This window comes from Argiope bruennichi, chromosome 10, assembly GCF_947563725.1.
Source record: "Argiope bruennichi chromosome 10, qqArgBrue1.1, whole genome shotgun sequence".
NCBI lineage: Eukaryota > Metazoa > Arthropoda > Arachnida > Araneae > Araneidae > Argiope > Argiope bruennichi.
Window position 1 is genome coordinate 35450033 of NC_079160.1, and position 20157 is coordinate 35470189.

The following is a 20157-nucleotide window of genomic DNA, read 5'->3' on the forward strand; positions in this document are numbered from 1 at the left end:
CGCCCCCGCGTGGGCTCGAACCACCAACCTTTCGGTTAACAGCCGAACGCGCTAGCCGATTGCGCCACGGAGGCTCCTTTGATGCATATTTTTTCATTCGTCTCCAAAGAGGAAGAAAGAGACGAATGTAAAATCGGAAACCAGACATCTGCTGTGAAGATTTCTTCAGCAGCACATATTTTTAATTCTTTCTAAAATAAACTCGCCCCCGGGTGGGCTCGAACCACCAACCGTTCGGTGAACAGCCGAACGCGCTAGCCGATTGCGCCACGGAGGCTCCTTTGATGCATTGTTTTTCATTCGTCTCCAAATAGGAAGAAAGAGACGTAAGTAAAATCGGAAAAAACACATCTGCTTGTGAAGATTTTTTCAGCAGCACATATTTTTAATCCTTTCTAAAAAAAACTCGCCCCCGCGTGGGCTCGAACCACCAACCTTTCGGTTAACAGCCGAACGCGCTGGCCGATTGCGCCACGGAGGCTCCTGTGGTGCATTGTTTTTCATTCGTCTCCAAAGAGGAAGAAAGAGACGTAAGTAAAATCGGAAACCAGACATCTGCTGTGAAGATTTCTTCAGCAGCACATATTTTTAATCCTTTCTAAAAAAACTCGCCCCAGCGTGGGCTCGAACCACCAGCCTTTCGGTTAACAGCCGAACGCGCTTGACAATTGCGCCACGGAGGCTCCTCTGATGCATATTTTTTCATTCGTCTGCAAAGAGGAAGAAAGAGACGAATGTAAAATCGGAAACCAGACATCTGCTGTGAAGATTTCTTCAGCAGCACATATTTTTAATTCTTTCTAAAATAAACTCGCCCCCGGGTGGGCTCGAACCAAAAACCGTTCGGTGAACAGCCGAACGCGCTAGCCGATTGCGCCACGGAGGCTCTTGTGATGCATTGTTTTTCATTCGTCTCCAAAGAGGAAGAAAGAGACGTAAGTAAAATCGGAAAAACAAATCTGCTGTGAAGATTTCTTCAGTAGCACATATTTTAAATCCTTTCTAAAATAAACTCGCCCCCGGGTGGGCTCGAACCACCAACCGTTCGATTAACAGCCGAACGCGCTAGCCGATTGCGCCACGGAGGCTCCTTTGATGCATTGTTTTTCATTCGTCTCCAAATAGGAAGAAAGAGACGTAAGTAAAATCGGAAACAACACATCTGCTTGTGAAGATTTCTTCAGCAGCACATATTTTTAATCCTTTCTAAAAAAAACTCGCCCCCGCGTGGGCTCGAACCACCAACCTTTCGGTTAACAGCTGAACGCGCTAGCCGATTGCGCCACGGAGGCTCCTTTGATGCATTGTTTTTCATTCGTCTCGAAAGAGGAAGAAAGACACGAATGTAAAATCGGAAACCAGACATCTGCTTGTGAAGATTTCTTCAGCAGCACATATTTTTAATCCTTTCTAAAATAACCTCGCCCCCAGGTGGGCTCGAACCACCAACCTTTCGGTTAACAGCCGAACGCGCTAGCCGAATGCGCCACGGAGGCTCCTGTGATGCATTGTTTTTCATTCGTCTCCAAAGAGGAAGAAAGAGACGTAAGTAAAATCGGAAACAACACATCTGCTGTGAAGATTTCTTCAGCAGCACATATTTTTAATCCTTTCTAAAATAAACTCGCCCCCGCGTGGGCTCGAACCACCAACCTTTCGGTTAACAGCCGAACGCGCTTGCCAATTGCGCCACGTAGGCTCCTCTGATGTATTGTTTTTCATTCGTCTCCAAAGAGGAAGAAAGAGACGAATTTAAAATCGGAAACCAGACATCTGCTATGAAGATTTCTTCAGCAGCACATAAATTAATTCTTTCAAAAATAAACTCGCCCCCGGGTGGGCTCGAACCACCAACCTTTCGGTTAACAGCGAACGCGCTAGCCGATTGCGCCACGGAGGCTCCTGTGAGGCATTGTTTTTCATTCGTCTCCAAAGAGGAAGAAAGAGACGTAAGTAAAATCGGAAACAACACATCTGCTGTGAAGATTTCTTCAGCAGCACATATTTTTAATCCTTTCTAAAAAAAACTCGCCCTCGCGTGGGCTCGAACCACCAACCTTTCGGTTAACAGCCGAACGCGCTTGCCAGTTGCGCCACGTAGGCTTCTCTGATGTATTGTTTTTCATTCGTCTCCAAAGAGGAAGAAAGAGACGAATGTAAAATCGGAAACCAGACATCTGCTATGAAGATTTCTTCAGCAGCACATAAATTAATTCATTCCAAAATCAACTCGCCCCCGGGTGGGCTCGAACCACCAACCTTTCGGTTAACAGCTGAATGCGCTAGCCGATTGCGCCACGGAGGCTCCTGTGGTGCATTGTTTTTCATTCGTCTCCAAAGAGGAAGAAAGAGACGTAAGTAAAATCGGAAACCAGACATCTGCTGTGAAGATTTCTTCAGCAGCACATATTTTTAATCCTTTCTAAAAAAACTCGCCCCAGCGTGGGCTCGAACCACCAACCTTTCGGTTAACAGCCGAACGCGCTTGACAATTGCGCCACGGAGGCTCCTCTGATGCATATTTTTTCATTCGTCTGCAAAGAGGAAGAAAGAGACGAATGTAAAATCGGAAACCAGACATCTGCTGTGAAGATTTCTTCAGCAGCACATATTTTTAATTCTTTCTAAAATAAACTCGCCCCCGGGTGGGCTCGAACCACCAACCGTTCGGTGAACAGCCGAACGCGCTAGCCGATTGCGCCACGGAGGCTCTTGTGATGCATTGTTTTTCATTCGTCTCCAAAGAGGAAGAAAGAGACGTAAGTAAAATCGGAAAAACAAATCTGCTGTGAAGATTTCTTCAGTAGCACATATTTTAAATCCTTTCTAAAATAAACTCGCCCCAGCGTGGGCTCGAACCACCAACCTTTCGGTTAACAGCCGAACGCGCTTGACAATTGCGCCACGGAGGCTCCTCTGATGCATTGTTTTTCATTCGTCTCCAAAGAGGAAGAAAGAGACGTAAGTAAAATCGGAAACAACACATCTGCTGTGAAGATTTCTTCAGCAGCACATATTTTTAATCCTTTCTAAAAAAAACTCGCCCTCGCGTGGGCTCGAACCACCAACCTTTCGGTTAACAGCCGAACGCGCTAGCCGATTGCGCCACCGAGGCTCCTCTGAACCATTTTTTTTCATTCGTCTCCAAAGAGGAAGAAAGAGACGAATGTAAAATCGGTAACCAGACATCTGCTGTGAAGATTTCTTCAGCAGCACATATTATTAATTCTTTCCAAAATAAACTCGCCCCCGGGTGCGCTCAAACCACCAACCTTTCGGTTAACAGCCGAACGCGCTAGCCGATTGCGCCAAGGAGGCTCCTGTGATGCATTGTTTTTCATTCGTCTCCAAAGAGGAAGAAAGAGACGAATGTAAAATCTTAAACCAGACATCTGCTGTGAAGATTTCTTCAGCAGCACATATTTTTAATTCTTTCTAAAATAAACTCGTCCCCGGGTGGGCTCGAACCACCAACCTTTCGGTTAACAGCCGATTGCGCCACGGAGGCTCCTGTGATGCATTGTTTTTCATTCGTCTCCAAAGAGGAGGAAAGAGACGAATGTAAAATCGGAAACCAGACATCTGCTGTGAAGATTTCTTCAGCAGTACATATTTGTAATTCTTTCTAAAATAAACTCGCCCCCGGGTAGGCTTGAACCACCAACCTTTCGGTTAACAGCCGAATGCGCTTGCCGATTGCGCCACGGAGGCTCCTGTGGTGCATTGTTTTTCATTCGTCTCCAAAGAGGAAGAAAGAGACGTAAGTAAAATCGGAAAAACAAATCTGCTGTGAAGATTTCTTCAGTAGCACATATTTTAAATCCTTTCTAAAATAAACTCGCCCCCGGGTGGGCTCGAACCACCAACCTTTCGGGTAACAGCCGAACGCTCTAGCCGATTGCGCCACGGAGGCTCCTCTGATGCATTGTGTTTCATTCGTCTCCAAACAGGAAGAAAGAGACGAATGTAAAATCGGAAACCAGATATCTGCTGTGAAGATTTCTTCAGCAGCACATATTTTTAATTCTTTCTAAAATAAACTCGCCCCCGCGTGGGCTCGAACCACCAACCTTTCGGTTAACAGCCAAACGCGCTTGCATATTGCGCCACGGAGGCTCCTCTGATGTATTGTTTTTCATTCGTCTCCAAAGAGGAAGAAAGAGACGAATGTAAAATCGGAAACCTGACATCTGCTGTGAAGATTTCTTCAGCAGCACATATTTTTAATTCTTTCTAAAATAAACTCGTCCCCGGGTGGGCTCGAACCACCAACCTTTCGGTTAACAGCCGATTGCGTCACGGAGGCTCCTGTGATGCATTGTTTTTCATTCGTCTCCAAAGAGGAGGAAAGAGACGAATGTAAAATCGGAAACCAGACATCTGCTGTGAAGATTTCTTCAGCAGTACATATTTGTAATTCTTTCTAAAATAAACTCGCCCCCGGGTAGGCTCGAACCACCAACCTTTCGGTTAACAGCCGAACGCGCTAGCCGATTGCGCCACGGAGGCTCCTGTGATGCATTGTTTTTCATTCGTCTCCAAAAAGGAAGAAAGAGACGTAAGTAAAATCGGAAACAACACATCTGCTGTGAAGATTTCTTCAGCAACACATATTTTTATATCTTTCTAAAATAAACTCCCCCCGGGCGTCTCTAACCACCAACCTTTCAGTTAACAGCCGAACGCGCTAGCCGATTGCGCCACGGAGGCTCCTGTGATGCATTGTTTTTCATTCGTCTCCAAAGAGGAAGAAAGAGACGTAAGTAAAATCGGAAACCACACATCTGCTGTGAAGATTTCTTCAGCAGCACATATTTTTAATTCTTTCTAAAATAAACTCGCCCCCGCGTGGGCTCGAACCACCAACCTTTCGGTTAACAGCCGAACGCGCTTGCCAGTTGCGCCACGTAGGCTCCTCTGATGTATTGTTTTTCATTCGTCTCCAAAGAGGAAGAAAGAGACGAATGTAAAATCGGAAACCAGACATCTGCTATGAAGATTTCTTCAGCAGCACATAAATTAATTCTTTCCAAAATAAACTCGCCTCCGGGTGGGCTCGAACCATCAACCTTTCGATTAACAGCCGAATGCGCTAGCCGATTGCGCCACGGAGGCTCCTGTGGTGCATTGTTTTTCATTCGTCTCCAAAGAGGAAGAAAGAGACTTCATTAAATAAATCGGAAACAACACATGTGCTGTGAAGATTTCTTAAGCAGCACATATTTTTAATCCTTTCTAAAATAAATTCGCCCCCGGGTGGGCTCGAACCACCAACCTTTCGGTTAACAGCCGAACGCTCTAGCCGATTGCGCCACGAAGGCTCCTGTGATGCATTTTTTTTCATTCGTCTCCAAAGAGGAAGAAAGAGACGTAAGTAAAATCGGAAACTACACATCTGCTGTGAAGATTTCTTCAGCAGCACAAATTTTTAATCCTTTCTAAAATAAATTCGCCCAAGGGCGGGCTCGAAACACGAACCTTTCGGTTAACAGATGAACGCCTTAGCCGATTGCGCCACGGAGGCTCCTGTGATGCATTGTTTTTCATTCGTCTCCAAAAAGGAAGAAAGAGACGTAAGTAAAATCGGAAACAACACATCTGCTGTGAAGATTTCTTCAGCAGCACATATTTTTAATTCTTTCTAAAATAAACTCGCCCCCGGGTGGGCTCGAACCCCCAACCTTTCGGTTAACAGCCGAACGCGCTAGCCGATTGCGCCACGGAGGCTCCTGTGTTGCATAGTTTTTCATTCGTCTCCAAAGAGGAAGAAAGAGACTTCATTAAATAAATCGGAAACAACACATGTGCTGTGAAGATTTCTTCAGCAGCACATATTTTTAATCCTTTCTAAAATAAATTCGCCCCAGGGTGGGCTCGGAACACCAAGCTTTCGGTTAACAGCAAAACGCGCTAGCGGATTGCGTAACGGAAGCTCCTGTGAAGTATTCTTTTTCATTCGTCTCCAAAGAGGAAGAAAGAGACGTAAGTAAACTCGGAAACAACACATCTGCTGTGAAGATTTCTTCAGCAGCACAAATTTTTAATCCTTTCTAAAATAAATTCGCCCAAGGGTGGGCTCGAAACACGAACCTTTCGGTTAACAGATGAACGCGTTAGCCGATTGCGCCACGGAGGCTCCTGTGTTGCATTGTTTTTCATTCGTCTCCAAAAAGGAAGAAAGAGACGTAAGCAAAATCGGAAACAGCACATCTGCTGTGAAGATTTCTTTAGCAGCACATATTTTTAATTCTTTCTAAAATAAACTCGCCCCCGGGTGGGCTCGAACCCCCAACCTTTCGGTTAACAGCCGAACGCGCCACGGAGGCTCCTATTCGGCATCCTTTTTCGTTCGTCTCCAAAGAGGAATAAAGAGACGTAAGTAAAATCGCAAACAACACATCTGCTGTGAAGATTTCTTCAGCAGCACATATTTTTAATCCTTTCTAAAATAAATTCGCCCCAGGGTGGGCTCGGAACACCAACCTTTCGGTTAACAGCAAAACGCGCTAGCGGATTGCGTAACGGAGGCTCCTGTGAAGTATTCTTTTTCATTCGTCTCCAAAGAGGAAGAAAGAGACGTAAGTAAACTCGGAAACAACACATCTGCTGTGAAGATTTCTTCAGCAGCACATATTTTTAATTCTTTCTAAAATAAATTCGCCCCCGGGTGGGCTCGAACCACCAACCTTTCGGTTAACAGCCGAATGCGTTAGCCGATATCGCCACGGAGGCTCCGGTTCGGCATTCTTTTTCATTCGGCTCCAAAGAGGAACAAAGAGACGGAAGTAAAATCGGAAAAAACACATCTGCTGTGAAGATTTCTTCAGCAGCACATATTTTTAATTCTTTCTAAAATAAATTCGCCCCCGGGTGGGCTCGAACCACCAACCTTTCGGTAAACAGCCGTATGCGCTAGCCGATTGCGCTACAGATTCTCCTGTGATGCATTGTTTTTCATTCGTCTCCAAAGAAGAAGAAAGAGACGTAAGTAAAATCGGAAACAACACATCTGCTGTGAAGATTTCTTCAGCAGCACATATTTTTAATCCTTTCTAAAATAAATTCGCCCCCGGGTGGGCTCTAACCACCAACATTTCGGTTAACAGCCGATTGCGCCACGGAGGCTCCTGTGATGCATAGTTTTTCATTCGTCTGCAAAGAGGAAGAAAGAGACGTAAAAAATATCGGAAAACACATCTGCTGTGAAGAGTTCTTCAGCAGCACATATTTTTAATTGTTTATAAAATAAATCCGCCCCCGGATGGGCTCGAACCACCAACCTTCCGATTAACAGCCGAACGCTGTAGCCGATTGCGCCACGGAGGCTCCTGTGATGCATTGTTTTCCATTCGTCTCCAAACAGAGAGAAAGACACTTAAGTAAATGTATCGGAAACAACACATCTGCTGTGAAGATTTCTTCAGCAGCACATATTTTTAATCCTTTATAAATGAAACTCGCCCCCGGGTGGGCTCGAACCACCAACCTTTCGGTTAACAGCCGAACACGCTAGCCGATTGCGCCACGGAGGCTCCTATGATGGATACTTTTTCATTCGTCTCCAAACAGGAAGAAAGAGACTTCAGTAAATAAATCGGAAACAACACATGTGCTGTGAAGATTTCTTCAGCAGCACATATTTTTAATCCTTTCTAAAATAAATTCGCCCCTGGGTGGGCTCGAACCACCAACTTCTCAGTTAACATCCGAACGCGCTAGCCGATTGCGCCACGGAGGCTCCTGTGATGCATCGTTTTTCATTCGTCTCCAAAGAGGAAGAAAGAGACTTAAGTAAATAAATCGGAAACAACACATCTGCTGTGAAGATTTCTTCAGCAGCACAAATTTTTAATCCTTTCTAATATAAATTCGCCCCCGGGTGTGCTCGAACCACCAACCTTTCGGTTAACAGCCGAACGATAATAAATCGGATAGAACAAATCTGCTGTTCTGCACATCTGTGTAAATTGGTTCGTACACTTAGAGTAATTACGAATAGCCAGATTGGACGGATAATTTTTCCTATAATGACCACAGGGATGATATATTGGTTGAAAAGTGAGGTATGCCAGTATTAAATCTAACAATCACAAAACAAAAGTTTTGCTATGATAATTTGTTATTCCTGCTTATGAAATTTTCGATTGCTTGTGTTTTCGCTCCTACATTTTTGAGATTTTTTTTTTATTTTTTATTTTGGTTTGAAATTCTTGTTATCACATTTTAAATCAGATTACCTATTCATTTCACAAAAGATGTTTGAAAGTAATTTTGCGAATATTTTAAGAGTATTGATGTCTTTCCATGGCAGAAGATATACGTCTAAACGTGTTAATATACGCTAGATTGTAATATCAGTAACTATCTTGGTTGAGAATAAAATTTCCTTTTTGTGGTGTTTAATACTTGTAATGAAGTTAATTGTTTTTGAAAGTTGTAAAAAAACAATACATCTCATTCTCTTATTTTATGTCTTAACAATAAGCATCATATTACATCAACATTTTGCCCCTAAGTGCAGAGCTAGCTTTTAGCCGATTGGACTGATTATTACAAGTTGAGCCCCGCTACAAAGGGATCTATCTTCAGAGTACATTTTTGTTACGTGATAAAAGTGGGATAGGCAAAAAGACGCAAAAGGTTCAGAATTGTAATGAAAGGAATTTAAGGAAGTCATTTATCTTTCCCTTCTTTGCTGAAAAGATGTGGTCCCAATAACATCTAGGAGAAACTAATGTATTCAGTCTTTCTTTGTAGATAGATCTTATGTCCCATTCAAGCCTCGTTTCAACGACCTGTGCGCGTCTGGAGATAGCCACACTTTCCCCACTTTCCCATTTCTTGCGGTTTACTGGGGTTCTTTGATGACTATTCAGTTTTCCGACAATTTGAGGGAAACTCCGAGCCGCGTCTACAGGCGGGATTGGTCCAATAATGGGTCAGTTGGACGATTTATGACCATATCTGTAAAGGCCACAAGTCGTCGGAACGTGGCTTTACATTAAGGTGTACGTACACACTAGAAGATTTTTTTTTTAATTTTAACTTTAAAAATCCAGTTTTTTTACAGTAGGCCATTAATATATGATTAAATTCATTTCAGTGAGAAAAAACCATATTACACTAATTATTAATTAATTAAATAATATTTAATGAGCTAATTAGCCTATTTTTTGAAACATGATATCTTAAATTCTAATTTGTACAGACACACAATTCTAGTTGGAAATTATGCCTAATATTAGTCTTCATGTTGTCTGCCTCAATCAAGTTATAAAAATATACAGTTTTTTTAAAACAATTTTTTCATCAACGATGAATAGAAGAAGCCAGATTTTTTCTGTCATTTTAACTTTTAAATAGCTATTAAAAATTTATTTCTATAAATATAATTTTGATTGAGGCACATGACATCCGCTATTTTACACAGATTATTTTGATGTATAAATAACTGTATTTGGTTCATTTCTTGTTGAGTTATGATTGTTTGAATGAAGCAACATAGTGGGAAAATATCATTCTTCATAAAATGAGTTTTAAAAACACCGTTACTAGAGTTTTTAATGAAAGCACCTCAAGAAAAATAATTATAACTCGAGAAATATTTCGAATATTGATAACATCTTGGTATCGTTTGAAAGCTAAAGGATCAGAGAACATTGAGAACATTATTAAGCAATAAAAAAAATATTCGATATTTTGAACGATTTTCGAAGTTTTAAGTGTGTACATACACCTTAATCTTCTAGATAGTGTTTTTTTTCTGATTTAAATTTATTTTTACATCATAAATAGAAAAAGTCAAAGCGCTATACTGATAGATTACATCACGAATAAAACAATAAAAATGTCTGAACTCGTTAAAAAAATTTTAATAAATAAATAAAGCAAAAATAATTTATACGCAATTTTTCTTTTTAAAGTCCACTGTTTTTTCTTTTTTTAAAAATCTCAATTCAAGTTTTAAAATGTGAAAAGAATTAGAAGGGGGGGGGGTATCTTGTGTTGCAATTTTATTGTTAACCAGGATGGCTATATAGTATTATTTTCAAATAGGCCCGGGTCTTCCTAAGGCCGATAATGGCTGGATGGTAGAACATGCAGTGGTCAGTCATACAAAAGCCTCAGTTCACTTGTGGAAGGATGTTCAATTGTACATTCTGTCCCTATCACTTTTGAACCATCCTGTTCCGCATTGAGATGATACGCAATGAGTAACAAGAAGTCTTTTCAGAATTTCTTCCTTTTTTTTTTCCAATGTTGATTTCCAGCTTTTTTTTTTTTTTTTTTGAATCACGGTATTTTGTTTACGTCAAAAAGCTGTTAATATTTCGATGCCTTCTTAACACATGATGAATATTTCCACAAACTTACATCCTGTTCCCATTTTTGACAAAATCAAAATCGGAGACTGTGCAACTTGGACTTTCTGGGCGCAACACTCGATAAAGCGCGAAAGGTCTCTTTGTTTGGAAACATACAGCATAATTATATATATTTATAGGTTCATTGAGTCCTTATTACTAGCCGGAACAAATGCCATCCTTTTATTTGATCATAGTACAAAAAAGTGAGATCCATGCTAAAACAGATATGGTATTGCTTCAAAATGCCACCTTAACATGACTACGTCAACTCGAAACTAAACGGCGAATTAAAATTCAGTGATGTTCAGGATATAATATAAGGATATAATATTTATTTTTATCCCTGCTCCAACTCATTCATCAACTTCAGGCCTTTAAAAAAGTAAAATGGATGAAACTATACTTTCTGATCATGAATCTTTGGTTTGTCACCGTCAGCTTTTCAAAGTTTCGGAAGATCATAAATTTTCATTTCCATAAAATAGATATATAAATAATTATGCCAATAGTAATTTTCCTGAAACAAATAATAATTAACAATAAATAATTAAAATAAAATAAAATAAAATTTCCTATCGGCAAGTTGGAAGAGAAAGGCAGACTCTTTTACATTATTATCTAGTTAAAAGTGATTTTCTGGCATCATAAATTGTTGACATTAGAAACAATCAAAATTAGAGCTTGAAAATCTCTTTTCAGCCCCTAACTTCTAAGATATTTCAATTATCGAAACATTTTAAATAATGTTGTTCGTCTTAATGAGATGCTAATTTGACTAATTGAATTTATTTTTCTATTTTCAATATTAAGAAAATTATAGCGAAGTGAAAATTTCGACCCCCTTTAAGCTGGTTGGATTATTTACGAACTCGTCCGAGATTTTTACATTTCTAACAACATATTCCAAGCCAATTAAAATCCAAACAAAATTACTCTAGTTATCCTATTCACAGGATGACATTTGCAACTTTTGAACGAAGGGTGATTTTAGATTCTAGGGACCCCGAGCAGTGAAGAACTGAAGAAATTATTCCGAAGTCTTGTCATAAGAGCCATTACAATAGGTAGTCTTAATATAGGAATTTACCTAATTCACAAAATAAGTAAAAATTCGTGAAACACCAACGTGATGTTGCTGAACGTAATAGTGTTATTAAAGACGATTGCTGTACTGTCCCCTCCTTTATAACCCCCTTGTCCCATCGGTAGATTCTGATATATACCCACATGCGCAAAATTGTTTTCCAGACAATCCCCTAACTAATTATTACGTATTTTACATAATTTAACATTATGAAGTACATCGAATAGAATTTAAGATTTCAAGATTTCAAAATACGAGGCTAGTATTGGGTTAAGCAAGCAAACATTTTAGTACAATAACTTTTACCTTGAGTGGTATCACTTTTGTTAGTGTTGGTTTCTATTTCTTACTTTTTTTACTTGTAACGTTTACGTATTGTTGAGAAAATGAATATATATTATATTAACGTCTCTCAACAACTAGTATCTGTTGCACTTGTTTGAAAAACAGTCACTGACTGAATATACAACTTACGAAAGCTGCTTATTTCAAATAGATGTTTCTTTTGTCATCAAATGTACAGAAACATACCTGCGATACTGTCATTCAACGAATAAAATGAAACATTCTCCAAATACATCAGCTGCTTTTAAATTTATTAGAGACTTATTCAGGGTGTTAGACCATGTGACCATTCTCTACATGGTCGAAATGAGTCATATTTGGCCACAATCACCGTGACATGATTATAAACTTAAGAAGAAAACACCTTCTTTGTGTGAATAATGTTCGCCGAATCCGACTCACTACAAACACTTCTGAATCAACTTATTTAAAACTCAATTATACTTTTCTCTGTTACTCGAAGCGCCAACAAACAAATTTACACAATTTCTTGAAACAATGACCCCACCAGGAACGTGCCAACGTCATTAACAGAGAAAGTAAGGACTTCATTTCGAATTAACACCGGGAGTCAATTCTACCCCATTTGGGACAATCAGCGAGTAAAAGTTAATACTCGTGTCATTAAGGTGGTTTTTGAGTTAATTCGCCTTTGTGCGAGCCAAAACAGGAAGCCGGCTTGCGAGTTAATTGCTGCTGATGGTGGGGTGTCATGCCGTCGCACGAAGAGTTCGTTACTTTTTAATTCATTTCGTGTTCGCGTAATCGCTTAGTGACGCTGCTTCTGGTAACAGTTACGCGCATAATTATAGTATTCTTTTTTCCAGCGTAATGAAGGTGAATGTGCGATGATGGTAATTGTGTCTTGAAACTTTTAATTGATTTCTCAGAGTTTTGGTTCCATTTCTTTCAGGTTTAATCATTCGCGTGGCCTCAATCAGAAAAAACAATAAGTGTAGATCTTTCTTTCTTCTTTTTTCCTTGATAATGATTGGGGATTTTTTTGAAAAAAAATATTTATTTGATATTTTAGGTGCTTGTTTGAAGCACACACTTATTGAGCCAGCGACCTGGCCTAGGGGTAGTGCGTCTTCCCTGTGATCTAGTTCGAATCCTGGTTCTGGCATAGTTGTTTTTTACTCTGTGTTCTATCGGTGCGGTGTATGAAAGAGCTCCCCTGTAAAAAGGGGTTGTGCAAGCGAATGTGTGTGTCATCTCCGTATGAGCTAGAAGTCAGACTTCTGCCTTCGGGTGCTCAGGGGCTTCGCCCTCAGAAGACACTGCACACTCGGTCTAAATCACTGACAGTTCGCCAGCGGGTTTGTAAAGGGGTATAAATAACAACAACAACTTATTGAAATTGTGTCACTTCTTCTTCTTGTGTAAAGCCGACCACCTCACCATCAATGAAACGTAGCAGTATCGGCAGGATTTATTATGGCCGAATGCTATCTTTAGCATAGTCCGTCCATAGCACTGACCGATTCACCAAACTGATATCCTCTTGGCGGCAACTGGCCTCTAGTCACAAAGTGGTGAATCACAAACCTTTCTTCTCATCTTTCCGTTCAACTATCTTCCTATTAAATAAGGAATAAGCCATCATCAAAAACTGACATTTTTTAACATCATGTCCTTTGAAGTTTTAAAATTATCTGGTACGATCAATACTGTACTTGAGTCATTATTTCCAATTTTCAGATTTTTTTCTTATTTCTGAAATTTTTATGCATTTCTTTATATAATGATAAACAGTACCTATTCCTCCACAAATTCATTTATTTGTGAAATAGAGTCAATGTACGAGATTTTTGCAATCACAATCAAACGCAGAAATTGTTTATTTTCGAACCGGACGTTATCTATTGCACCATATCTTTAAAAAAATATTCAGTGGTATAGAAGCACACAAATTTTGAGATGTAATCATTTCACAAGTCTTCTTAACTACACGACAAAAGCTACTTCGCAAACAATTAAACTTCTAAAGAAAAAGGTTGTCCATTGCGGAATCTATCATCCATCTATTACATGTTCCATTATTTATTTATTGTCCCTTCTATTGCATGTCTATTACTGTCTATTGCACGTTCAGCACTTTTTTGAATACTCAGTGGTCTTTAGAAGCTTGTCAGAAGTATACAATACTAAAATGGCGTTAAATCACGTGACTTCTCGATGACATCACAAACACAATTTTCTAAACAGTTTGAATATAAGTTCACTATCGTTGCCTATTACGCATCTATTATTTGTCTATCACACATTTTATTACCTATTACCGTTCTATTGCTTCTTTATTACACACTTTATTGCTTGTCTTGCACATAATTATTGTTTATTAAACGTTCTATTATTTCCTTTTATATATTCATCATATTCTAACGGAGGGCATCTGAGATATGGGAATGAAAATCTTCCGATGTGGTGATTGGTTCTCACTATTTGGTAGGTATAATAATGGCGTGGGTTTGTCCTCTCCTTGCCTATGAACGGACATGCTTCCTACGGGAGGAGTTGTACCGTAGCCGATGATGGCCCTACTATAGTTCTGTTACATAGCCCCAGATCATTCACTGAATTCCGTATGCCTTCAGGCAAGGAGGAAGAAACTATTTGGTATTTGTATATTCATCATTGCTTTTTAATATTCAATGGTGTATTAGAAACTTATCAAAACCACACACTTATTGAAATGGAGGTAGTTCACGAGATACGCGATAAATACAATTGCACAAACCATTTGATTTCTAATTGAATGTTGTATATCGCACATTCACCATTGTTGTCTGTTATACATTCTATTGCTTGTCAATTACATGTTACTGTTGTATATGCAGATTCATATTTTTTAAATAAAATTTTTGGTGGTGTATTAGAAGCTTGTCAGAAATGAAATCATATTTAAACGAGGCCAACTCCAGTGACTTTCTAAATCACCTGACAAACTATTAAAATTTTATAACGAAAGTTACCAAACATTGTCCTATGCCAATGCATAACATTTCCTGCCGGAAGGTTGCACAGTCATTATGAAGATGAATAGCCGCAACCTACAACCTAAGTATACTACGTGGCACAAAATTGATTCCATTAATTGATTTAATTAAGAATCAAGATGAATTACGGATGATTATTTTCTTCATTAAACTCTCCGCCATATTGTAAATGATAATTTTAAAATTTACTATTAAGTGAAATCGAATAATAATTATTAAAATATCCAACTAAAAGATTGCTCCTCAAATATAAAGGTTTCAGCTTAAAGCAAAAATTATTTAATTTTGTCGTGTTTTCCACTTTCAAAACTTTTTTTGATTGGAATCATGACATATAAAAGTAAATTTAAAAAAGAGAGAGAGAGAGAAAAAAAACATACGATTTTGCGCTATGGTTTATGACAAATACTTTTGCTCGTGCCTTGACAAATTAAATGAAAAGGCAAACGTCTTTTAAAACAGAATTTACTAATTCCAGAATTAGCAGATATGAATTGACTGAATAGATAGTTTCCTGATTTCTTCGTACTCTTTCTCTCCATCCCCTCCCCAAAAAAAAATCAACACAAAGAAAAGAAAAAAAAAGAGTTAACACTGTTTTTGAGTAAATATTACATGCACATAAATGAGTAGATTAACTCGAAAACTATTAGAGCAAAAAAAGTACTTAACATGACGTATTTACGTCATAAAAGTTTACGGTATTGTTTACTGTTTAAACAACAAAAGCTGGTTTTCAAAAGTTTTGGTTTTATTTTTGTATACAGAAGAACGAGCATCGAAGCCACCATAGCTCAGTGGTAAGAGCACTTGTCTCGTAAACCAGGGGTCGTGAGTTCAATCCTCACTGGTGGCTAGAACATAGCGTATTTTTTCACTTTTACGTGTGTGGATGTCATTTGTAAAAAGTTTATCTTTGCTTCAGGGCGAAGATGCTAACGTAGCCACTATAGCTCAGTGGTTAGAGCACTGGTCTTGTAAACCAGGGGTCGTGAGTTCAATCCTCACTAGTGGCTAGAGCATAGCGTAGTTTTTCACTTTTACGTGTGTGGATGTCATTTGTAAAAAGTTTATCTTTGCTTCAGGGCGAAGGTGCTAACGTAGCCACTATAGCTCAGTGGTAAGAGCACTTGTCTCGTAAACCAGGGGTCGTGAGTTCAATCCTCACTGGTGGCTAGAGCATAGCGTATTTTTTCACTTTTACGTGTGTGGATGTCATTTGTAAAAAGTTTATCTTTGCTTCAGGGCGAAGATGCTAACGTAGCCACTATAGCTCAGTGGTTAGAGCACTGGTCTTGTAAACCAGGGGTCGTGAGTTCAATCCTCACTAGTGGCTAGAGCATAGCGTAGTTTTTCACTTTTACGTGTGTGGATGTCATTTGTAAAAAGTTTATCTTTGCTTCAGGGCGAAGGTGCTAACGTAGCCACTATAGCTCAGTGGTAAGAGCACTTGTCTCGTAAACCAGGGGTCGTGAGTTCAATCCTCACTGGTGGCTAGAGCATAGCGTATTTTTTCACTTTTACGTGTGTGGATGTCATTTGTAAAAAGTTTATCTTTGCTTCAGGGCGAAGATGCTAACGTAGCCACTATAGCTCAGTGGATAGAGCACTGGTCTTGTAAACCAGGGGTCGTGAGTTCAATCCTCACTGGTGGCTAGAGCATAGCGTATTTTTTCACTTTTACGTGTGTGGATGTCATTTGTAAAAAGTTTATCTTTGCTTCAGGGCGAAAATGCTAACGTAGCCACTATAGCTCAGTGGATAGAGCACTGGTCTTGTAAACCAGGGGTCGTGAGTTCAATCCTCACTGGTGGCTAGAGCATAGCGTATTTTTTCACTTTACGGTGTGTGGTTGTCATTTGTAAAAAGTTTATCTTTGCTTCAGGGCGAAGGTGCTAACGTAGCCACTATAGCTCAGTGCTTAGAGCACTGGTCTCGTAAACCAGGGGTCGTGAGTTCAATCCTCACTGGTGGCTAGAGCATAGCGTATTTTTTAACTTTTACGTGTGTGGATGTCATTTGTAAAAAGTTTATCTTTGCTTCAGGGGCGAAGGTGCTAACGTAGCCATTATAGCTCAGTGGTTAGAGAACTGGTCTCGTAAACCAGGGGTCGTGAGTTCAATCCTCACTGGTGGCTAGAGCATAGCGTATTTTTTCACTTTTACGTGCGTGGATGTCATTTGTAAAAAGTTTATCTTTGCTTCAGGGCGAAGGTGCTAACGTAGCCACTATAACTCAGGTGGTTAGAGCACTGGTCTTGTAAGCCAGTGGTCGTGGGTTCAATCCTCACTAGTGGTTAGAGCATAGCGTATTTTTTCACTTTTACGTGTGTGGATGTCATTTGTAAAAAGTTTATCTTTGCTTCAGGGCGAAGATGCTAACGTAGCCACTATAGCTCAGTGGTTAGAGCACTGGTCTTGTAAACCAGGGGTCGTGAGTTCAATCCTCACTAGTGGCTAGAGCATAGCGTATTTTTTCACTTTACGGTGTGTGGTTGTCATTTGTAAAAAGTTTATCTTTGCTTCAGGGCGAAGGTGCTAACGTAGCCACTATAGCTCAGTGCTTAGAGCACTGGTCTCGTAAACCAGGGGTCGTGAGTTCAATCCTCACTGGTGGCTAGAGCATAGCGTATTTTTTAACTTTTACGTGTGTGGATGTCATTTGTAAAAAGTTTATCTTTGCTTCAGGGGCGAAGGTGCTAACGTAGCCATTATAGCTCAGTGGTTAGAGAACTGGTCTCGTAAACCAGGGGTCGTGAGTTCAATCCTCACTGGTGGCTAGAGCATAGCGTATTTTTTCACTTTTACGTGTGTGGATGTCATTTGTAAAAAGTTTATCCTTGCTTCAGGGCGAAGGTGCTAACGTAGCCACTATAACTGAGGTGGTTAGAGCACTGGTCTTGTAAGCCAGTGGTCTGGGTTCAATCCTCACTAGTGGTTAGAGCATAGCGTATTTTTTCACTTTTACGTGTGTGGATGTCATTTGTAAAAAGTTTATCTTTGCTTCAGGGCGAAGGTGCTAACGTAGCCACTATAAGTCAGTGGTTAGAGCACTGGTCTTGTAAACCAGCGGTCGTGAGTTCAATCCTCAATGGTGGCTAGAGCGTAGCTTATTTTTTCACTTTTACGTGTGTGGATGTCATTTGTAAAGAGTTTATCTTTGCTTCAGGGGTGAAGGTGCTAACGTAGCCATCATAGCTCAGTGGTTAGAGAACTGGTCTCGTAAACCCGGGGTCGGGAGTTCAATCCTCACTGGTGGCTGCAGCATAGCGTATTTTTTCACTTTTACGTGTGTGGTTGTCATTTGTAAAAAGTTTATCTTTGCTTCAGGGCGAAAATGCTAACGTAGCCACTATAGCTCAGTGGTTAGAGCACTGGTCTTGTAAACCAGGGGTCGTGAGTTCAATCCTCACTAGTGGCTAGAGCATAGCGTATTTTTTCACTTTTACGTGTGTGGATGTCATTTGTAAAAAGTTTATCTTTGCTTCAGGGCGAAAATGCTAACGTAGCCACTATAGCTCAGTGGTTAGAGCACTGGTCTTGTAAACCAGGGGTCGTGAGTTCAATCCTCACTAGTGGCTAGAGCATAGCGTATTTTTTCACTTTTACGTGTGTGGATGTCATTTGTAAAAAGTTTATCTTTGCTTCAGTGCGAAGGTGCTAACGTAGCCACTATAGCTCAGTGGTTAGAGCACTGGTCTTGTAAACCAGGGGTCGTGAGTTCAATCCTCGCTGGTGGCTAGAGCATAGCGTATTTTTTCACTTTTACGTGCGTGGATGTCATTTGTAAAAAGTTTATCTTTGCTTCAGGGCGAAGGTGCTAACGTAGCCACTATAACTCAGGTGGTTAGAGCACTGGTCTTGTAAGCCAGTGGTCGTGGGTTCAATCCTCACTAGTGGTTAGAGCATAGCGTATTTTTTCACTTTTACGTGTGTGGATGTCATTTGTAAAAAGTTTATCTTTGCTTCAGGGGTAAAGGTGCTAACGTAGCCATCATAGCTCAGTGGTTAGAGAACTGGTCTCGTTAACCCGGGGTCGGGAGTTCAATCCTCACTGGTGGCTGCAGCATAGCGTATTTTTTCACTTTTACGTGTGTGGATGTCATTTGTAAAAAGTTTATCTTTGCTTCAGGGCGAAAATGCTAACGTAGCCACTATAGCTCAGTGGTTAGAGCACTGGTCTTGTAAACCAGGGGTAGTGAGTTCAATCCTCACTAGTGGCTAGAGCATAGCGTATTTTTTCACTTTTACGTGTGTGGATGTCATTTGTAAAAAGTTTATCTTTGCTTCAGGGCGAAAATGCTAACTTAGCCACTATAGCTCAGTGGTTAGAGCACTGGTCTTGTAAACCTGCGGTCGTGGGTTCAATCCTCAATGGTGGCTAGAGCATAGCGTATTTTTTCACTTTTACGTGTGTGGATGTCATTTGTAAAAAGTTTATCTTTGCTTCAGGTTAGAAGGTGCTAACGTAGCCAATATAGCTCAGTGGTTAGAGCTCTGGTCTCGTAAACCAGGGGTCGTGAGTTCAATCCTCACTGGTGGCTACAGCATAGCGTATTTTCTCACTTTTACGTGTGTGGATGTCATTTGTAAAAAGTTTATATTTGCTTCAGGGCGAAGGTGGTAACATAACCACTATAGCTCAGTGGTTAGAGCACTGGTCTTGTAATCCAGCGGTCGTGAGTTCAATCCTCAATGGTGGCTAGAGCATAGCGTATTTTTTCACTTTTACGTGTGTGGATGTCATTTGTAAAAAGTTTATCTTTGCTTCAGGGGCGAAGGTGCTAACGTAGCCACTATAGCTCAGTGGTTAGAGCACTGGTCTCGTAATCCAGGGGTCGTGAGTTCAATCCTCAATTGTGGCTAGAGAATAGCGTATTTTTTCAATTTTACGTGTGTGGATGTCATTTGTAAAAAGTTTATCTTTGCTTCAGGGGTGAAGGTGCTAACGTAGCCACTACAGCTCCGTGGTTAGAGCACTGGTCTTGTAAACCAGGGGTCGTAAGTTCAATCCTCACTGGTGGCTACAGCATAGCGTATTTTTTCACTTTTACGTGTGTGGATGTCATTTGTAAAAAGTTTATCTTTGCTTCAGGGCGAAGGTGCTAAAGTAGCCACTATAGCTCAGTGGTTAGAGCACTGGTCTCTTAAAGCAGGGCTCGCGAGTTCAATCCTCACTGGTGGCTAGAGCATAGTGTATTTTTTCACTTTTACGTGTGTGCATGTCATTTGTAAAAAGTTTATCTTTGCTTCAGGGGCGAAGGTGCTAACGTAGCCACTATAGCTCAGTGGTTAGAGCACTGGTCTCGTAAAGCAGGGCTCGCGAGTTCAATCCTCACTGGTGGCTAGAGCATAGTGTATTT

At 40.3% G+C, this 20157-nt stretch overlaps 42 non-coding genes across 42 annotated transcripts; 25 read left to right on the forward strand and 17 right to left on the reverse strand.

The window, feature by feature from the left end:
- Trnan-guu (transfer RNA asparagine (anticodon GUU)) lies at positions 1–74 on the reverse strand. The gene has a single exon. It is a non-coding gene; the product is annotated as a tRNA-Asn (tRNA).
- A 129-nt stretch (positions 75–203) lies between these two features.
- Trnan-guu (transfer RNA asparagine (anticodon GUU)) lies at positions 204–277 on the reverse strand. The gene has a single exon. It is a non-coding gene; the product is annotated as a tRNA-Asn (tRNA).
- Positions 278–407: 130 nt separating this feature from the next.
- Positions 408–481, reverse strand: Trnan-guu (transfer RNA asparagine (anticodon GUU)). Its single transcript has one exon. It is a non-coding gene; the product is annotated as a tRNA-Asn (tRNA).
- A 533-nt stretch (positions 482–1014) lies between these two features.
- On the reverse strand, positions 1015–1088 carry Trnan-guu (transfer RNA asparagine (anticodon GUU)). Its single transcript has one exon. It is a non-coding gene; the product is annotated as a tRNA-Asn (tRNA).
- A 130-nt stretch (positions 1089–1218) lies between these two features.
- Positions 1219–1292, reverse strand: Trnan-guu (transfer RNA asparagine (anticodon GUU)). The gene has a single exon. It is a non-coding gene; the product is annotated as a tRNA-Asn (tRNA).
- A 130-nt stretch (positions 1293–1422) lies between these two features.
- On the reverse strand, positions 1423–1496 carry Trnan-guu (transfer RNA asparagine (anticodon GUU)). Its single transcript has one exon. It is a non-coding gene; the product is annotated as a tRNA-Asn (tRNA).
- Positions 1497–1625: 129 nt separating this feature from the next.
- On the reverse strand, positions 1626–1699 carry Trnan-guu (transfer RNA asparagine (anticodon GUU)). Its single transcript has one exon. It is a non-coding gene; the product is annotated as a tRNA-Asn (tRNA).
- Positions 1700–2231: 532 nt separating this feature from the next.
- Positions 2232–2305, reverse strand: Trnan-guu (transfer RNA asparagine (anticodon GUU)). The gene has a single exon. It is a non-coding gene; the product is annotated as a tRNA-Asn (tRNA).
- A 331-nt stretch (positions 2306–2636) lies between these two features.
- Positions 2637–2710, reverse strand: Trnan-guu (transfer RNA asparagine (anticodon GUU)). Its single transcript has one exon. It is a non-coding gene; the product is annotated as a tRNA-Asn (tRNA).
- Positions 2711–3637: 927 nt separating this feature from the next.
- On the reverse strand, positions 3638–3711 carry Trnan-guu (transfer RNA asparagine (anticodon GUU)). The gene has a single exon. It is a non-coding gene; the product is annotated as a tRNA-Asn (tRNA).
- Positions 3712–3839: 128 nt separating this feature from the next.
- Positions 3840–3913, reverse strand: Trnan-guu (transfer RNA asparagine (anticodon GUU)). Its single transcript has one exon. It is a non-coding gene; the product is annotated as a tRNA-Asn (tRNA).
- A 522-nt stretch (positions 3914–4435) lies between these two features.
- On the reverse strand, positions 4436–4509 carry Trnan-guu (transfer RNA asparagine (anticodon GUU)). Its single transcript has one exon. It is a non-coding gene; the product is annotated as a tRNA-Asn (tRNA).
- Positions 4510–5041: 532 nt separating this feature from the next.
- On the reverse strand, positions 5042–5115 carry Trnan-guu (transfer RNA asparagine (anticodon GUU)). Its single transcript has one exon. It is a non-coding gene; the product is annotated as a tRNA-Asn (tRNA).
- Positions 5116–5247: 132 nt separating this feature from the next.
- On the reverse strand, positions 5248–5321 carry Trnan-guu (transfer RNA asparagine (anticodon GUU)). The gene has a single exon. It is a non-coding gene; the product is annotated as a tRNA-Asn (tRNA).
- A 332-nt stretch (positions 5322–5653) lies between these two features.
- Positions 5654–5727, reverse strand: Trnan-guu (transfer RNA asparagine (anticodon GUU)). Its single transcript has one exon. It is a non-coding gene; the product is annotated as a tRNA-Asn (tRNA).
- Positions 5728–6658: 931 nt separating this feature from the next.
- On the reverse strand, positions 6659–6732 carry Trnan-guu (transfer RNA asparagine (anticodon GUU)). Its single transcript has one exon. It is a non-coding gene; the product is annotated as a tRNA-Asn (tRNA).
- A 726-nt stretch (positions 6733–7458) lies between these two features.
- Positions 7459–7532, reverse strand: Trnan-guu (transfer RNA asparagine (anticodon GUU)). The gene has a single exon. It is a non-coding gene; the product is annotated as a tRNA-Asn (tRNA).
- Positions 7533–15578: 8046 nt separating this feature from the next.
- Trnat-cgu (transfer RNA threonine (anticodon CGU)) lies at positions 15579–15651 on the forward strand. The gene has a single exon. It is a non-coding gene; the product is annotated as a tRNA-Thr (tRNA).
- An 87-nt stretch (positions 15652–15738) lies between these two features.
- On the forward strand, positions 15739–15811 carry Trnat-ugu (transfer RNA threonine (anticodon UGU)). Its single transcript has one exon. It is a non-coding gene; the product is annotated as a tRNA-Thr (tRNA).
- Positions 15812–15898: 87 nt separating this feature from the next.
- On the forward strand, positions 15899–15971 carry Trnat-cgu (transfer RNA threonine (anticodon CGU)). Its single transcript has one exon. It is a non-coding gene; the product is annotated as a tRNA-Thr (tRNA).
- An 87-nt stretch (positions 15972–16058) lies between these two features.
- Trnat-ugu (transfer RNA threonine (anticodon UGU)) lies at positions 16059–16131 on the forward strand. The gene has a single exon. It is a non-coding gene; the product is annotated as a tRNA-Thr (tRNA).
- Positions 16132–16218: 87 nt separating this feature from the next.
- Positions 16219–16291, forward strand: Trnat-cgu (transfer RNA threonine (anticodon CGU)). Its single transcript has one exon. It is a non-coding gene; the product is annotated as a tRNA-Thr (tRNA).
- Positions 16292–16378: 87 nt separating this feature from the next.
- On the forward strand, positions 16379–16451 carry Trnat-ugu (transfer RNA threonine (anticodon UGU)). Its single transcript has one exon. It is a non-coding gene; the product is annotated as a tRNA-Thr (tRNA).
- Positions 16452–16538: 87 nt separating this feature from the next.
- Positions 16539–16611, forward strand: Trnat-ugu (transfer RNA threonine (anticodon UGU)). Its single transcript has one exon. It is a non-coding gene; the product is annotated as a tRNA-Thr (tRNA).
- Positions 16612–16698: 87 nt separating this feature from the next.
- Trnat-cgu (transfer RNA threonine (anticodon CGU)) lies at positions 16699–16771 on the forward strand. Its single transcript has one exon. It is a non-coding gene; the product is annotated as a tRNA-Thr (tRNA).
- Positions 16772–16859: 88 nt separating this feature from the next.
- On the forward strand, positions 16860–16932 carry Trnat-cgu (transfer RNA threonine (anticodon CGU)). The gene has a single exon. It is a non-coding gene; the product is annotated as a tRNA-Thr (tRNA).
- Positions 16933–17019: 87 nt separating this feature from the next.
- Trnat-ugu (transfer RNA threonine (anticodon UGU)) lies at positions 17020–17093 on the forward strand. The gene has a single exon. It is a non-coding gene; the product is annotated as a tRNA-Thr (tRNA).
- An 87-nt stretch (positions 17094–17180) lies between these two features.
- Positions 17181–17253, forward strand: Trnat-ugu (transfer RNA threonine (anticodon UGU)). The gene has a single exon. It is a non-coding gene; the product is annotated as a tRNA-Thr (tRNA).
- An 87-nt stretch (positions 17254–17340) lies between these two features.
- On the forward strand, positions 17341–17413 carry Trnat-cgu (transfer RNA threonine (anticodon CGU)). The gene has a single exon. It is a non-coding gene; the product is annotated as a tRNA-Thr (tRNA).
- Positions 17414–17501: 88 nt separating this feature from the next.
- On the forward strand, positions 17502–17574 carry Trnat-cgu (transfer RNA threonine (anticodon CGU)). The gene has a single exon. It is a non-coding gene; the product is annotated as a tRNA-Thr (tRNA).
- Positions 17575–17982: 408 nt separating this feature from the next.
- Positions 17983–18055, forward strand: Trnat-cgu (transfer RNA threonine (anticodon CGU)). Its single transcript has one exon. It is a non-coding gene; the product is annotated as a tRNA-Thr (tRNA).
- Positions 18056–18142: 87 nt separating this feature from the next.
- Trnat-ugu (transfer RNA threonine (anticodon UGU)) lies at positions 18143–18215 on the forward strand. Its single transcript has one exon. It is a non-coding gene; the product is annotated as a tRNA-Thr (tRNA).
- Positions 18216–18302: 87 nt separating this feature from the next.
- Positions 18303–18375, forward strand: Trnat-ugu (transfer RNA threonine (anticodon UGU)). The gene has a single exon. It is a non-coding gene; the product is annotated as a tRNA-Thr (tRNA).
- Positions 18376–18462: 87 nt separating this feature from the next.
- On the forward strand, positions 18463–18535 carry Trnat-ugu (transfer RNA threonine (anticodon UGU)). The gene has a single exon. It is a non-coding gene; the product is annotated as a tRNA-Thr (tRNA).
- An 87-nt stretch (positions 18536–18622) lies between these two features.
- Positions 18623–18696, forward strand: Trnat-ugu (transfer RNA threonine (anticodon UGU)). The gene has a single exon. It is a non-coding gene; the product is annotated as a tRNA-Thr (tRNA).
- A 248-nt stretch (positions 18697–18944) lies between these two features.
- Trnat-ugu (transfer RNA threonine (anticodon UGU)) lies at positions 18945–19017 on the forward strand. Its single transcript has one exon. It is a non-coding gene; the product is annotated as a tRNA-Thr (tRNA).
- An 87-nt stretch (positions 19018–19104) lies between these two features.
- On the forward strand, positions 19105–19177 carry Trnat-ugu (transfer RNA threonine (anticodon UGU)). The gene has a single exon. It is a non-coding gene; the product is annotated as a tRNA-Thr (tRNA).
- Positions 19178–19265: 88 nt separating this feature from the next.
- Positions 19266–19338, forward strand: Trnat-cgu (transfer RNA threonine (anticodon CGU)). Its single transcript has one exon. It is a non-coding gene; the product is annotated as a tRNA-Thr (tRNA).
- Positions 19339–19425: 87 nt separating this feature from the next.
- Trnat-ugu (transfer RNA threonine (anticodon UGU)) lies at positions 19426–19498 on the forward strand. The gene has a single exon. It is a non-coding gene; the product is annotated as a tRNA-Thr (tRNA).
- Positions 19499–19586: 88 nt separating this feature from the next.
- Trnat-cgu (transfer RNA threonine (anticodon CGU)) lies at positions 19587–19659 on the forward strand. The gene has a single exon. It is a non-coding gene; the product is annotated as a tRNA-Thr (tRNA).
- Positions 19660–19907: 248 nt separating this feature from the next.
- Trnak-cuu (transfer RNA lysine (anticodon CUU)) lies at positions 19908–19980 on the forward strand. Its single transcript has one exon. It is a non-coding gene; the product is annotated as a tRNA-Lys (tRNA).
- Positions 19981–20068: 88 nt separating this feature from the next.
- Trnat-cgu (transfer RNA threonine (anticodon CGU)) lies at positions 20069–20141 on the forward strand. Its single transcript has one exon. It is a non-coding gene; the product is annotated as a tRNA-Thr (tRNA).
- Positions 20142–20157: the final 16 nt, after the last annotated feature.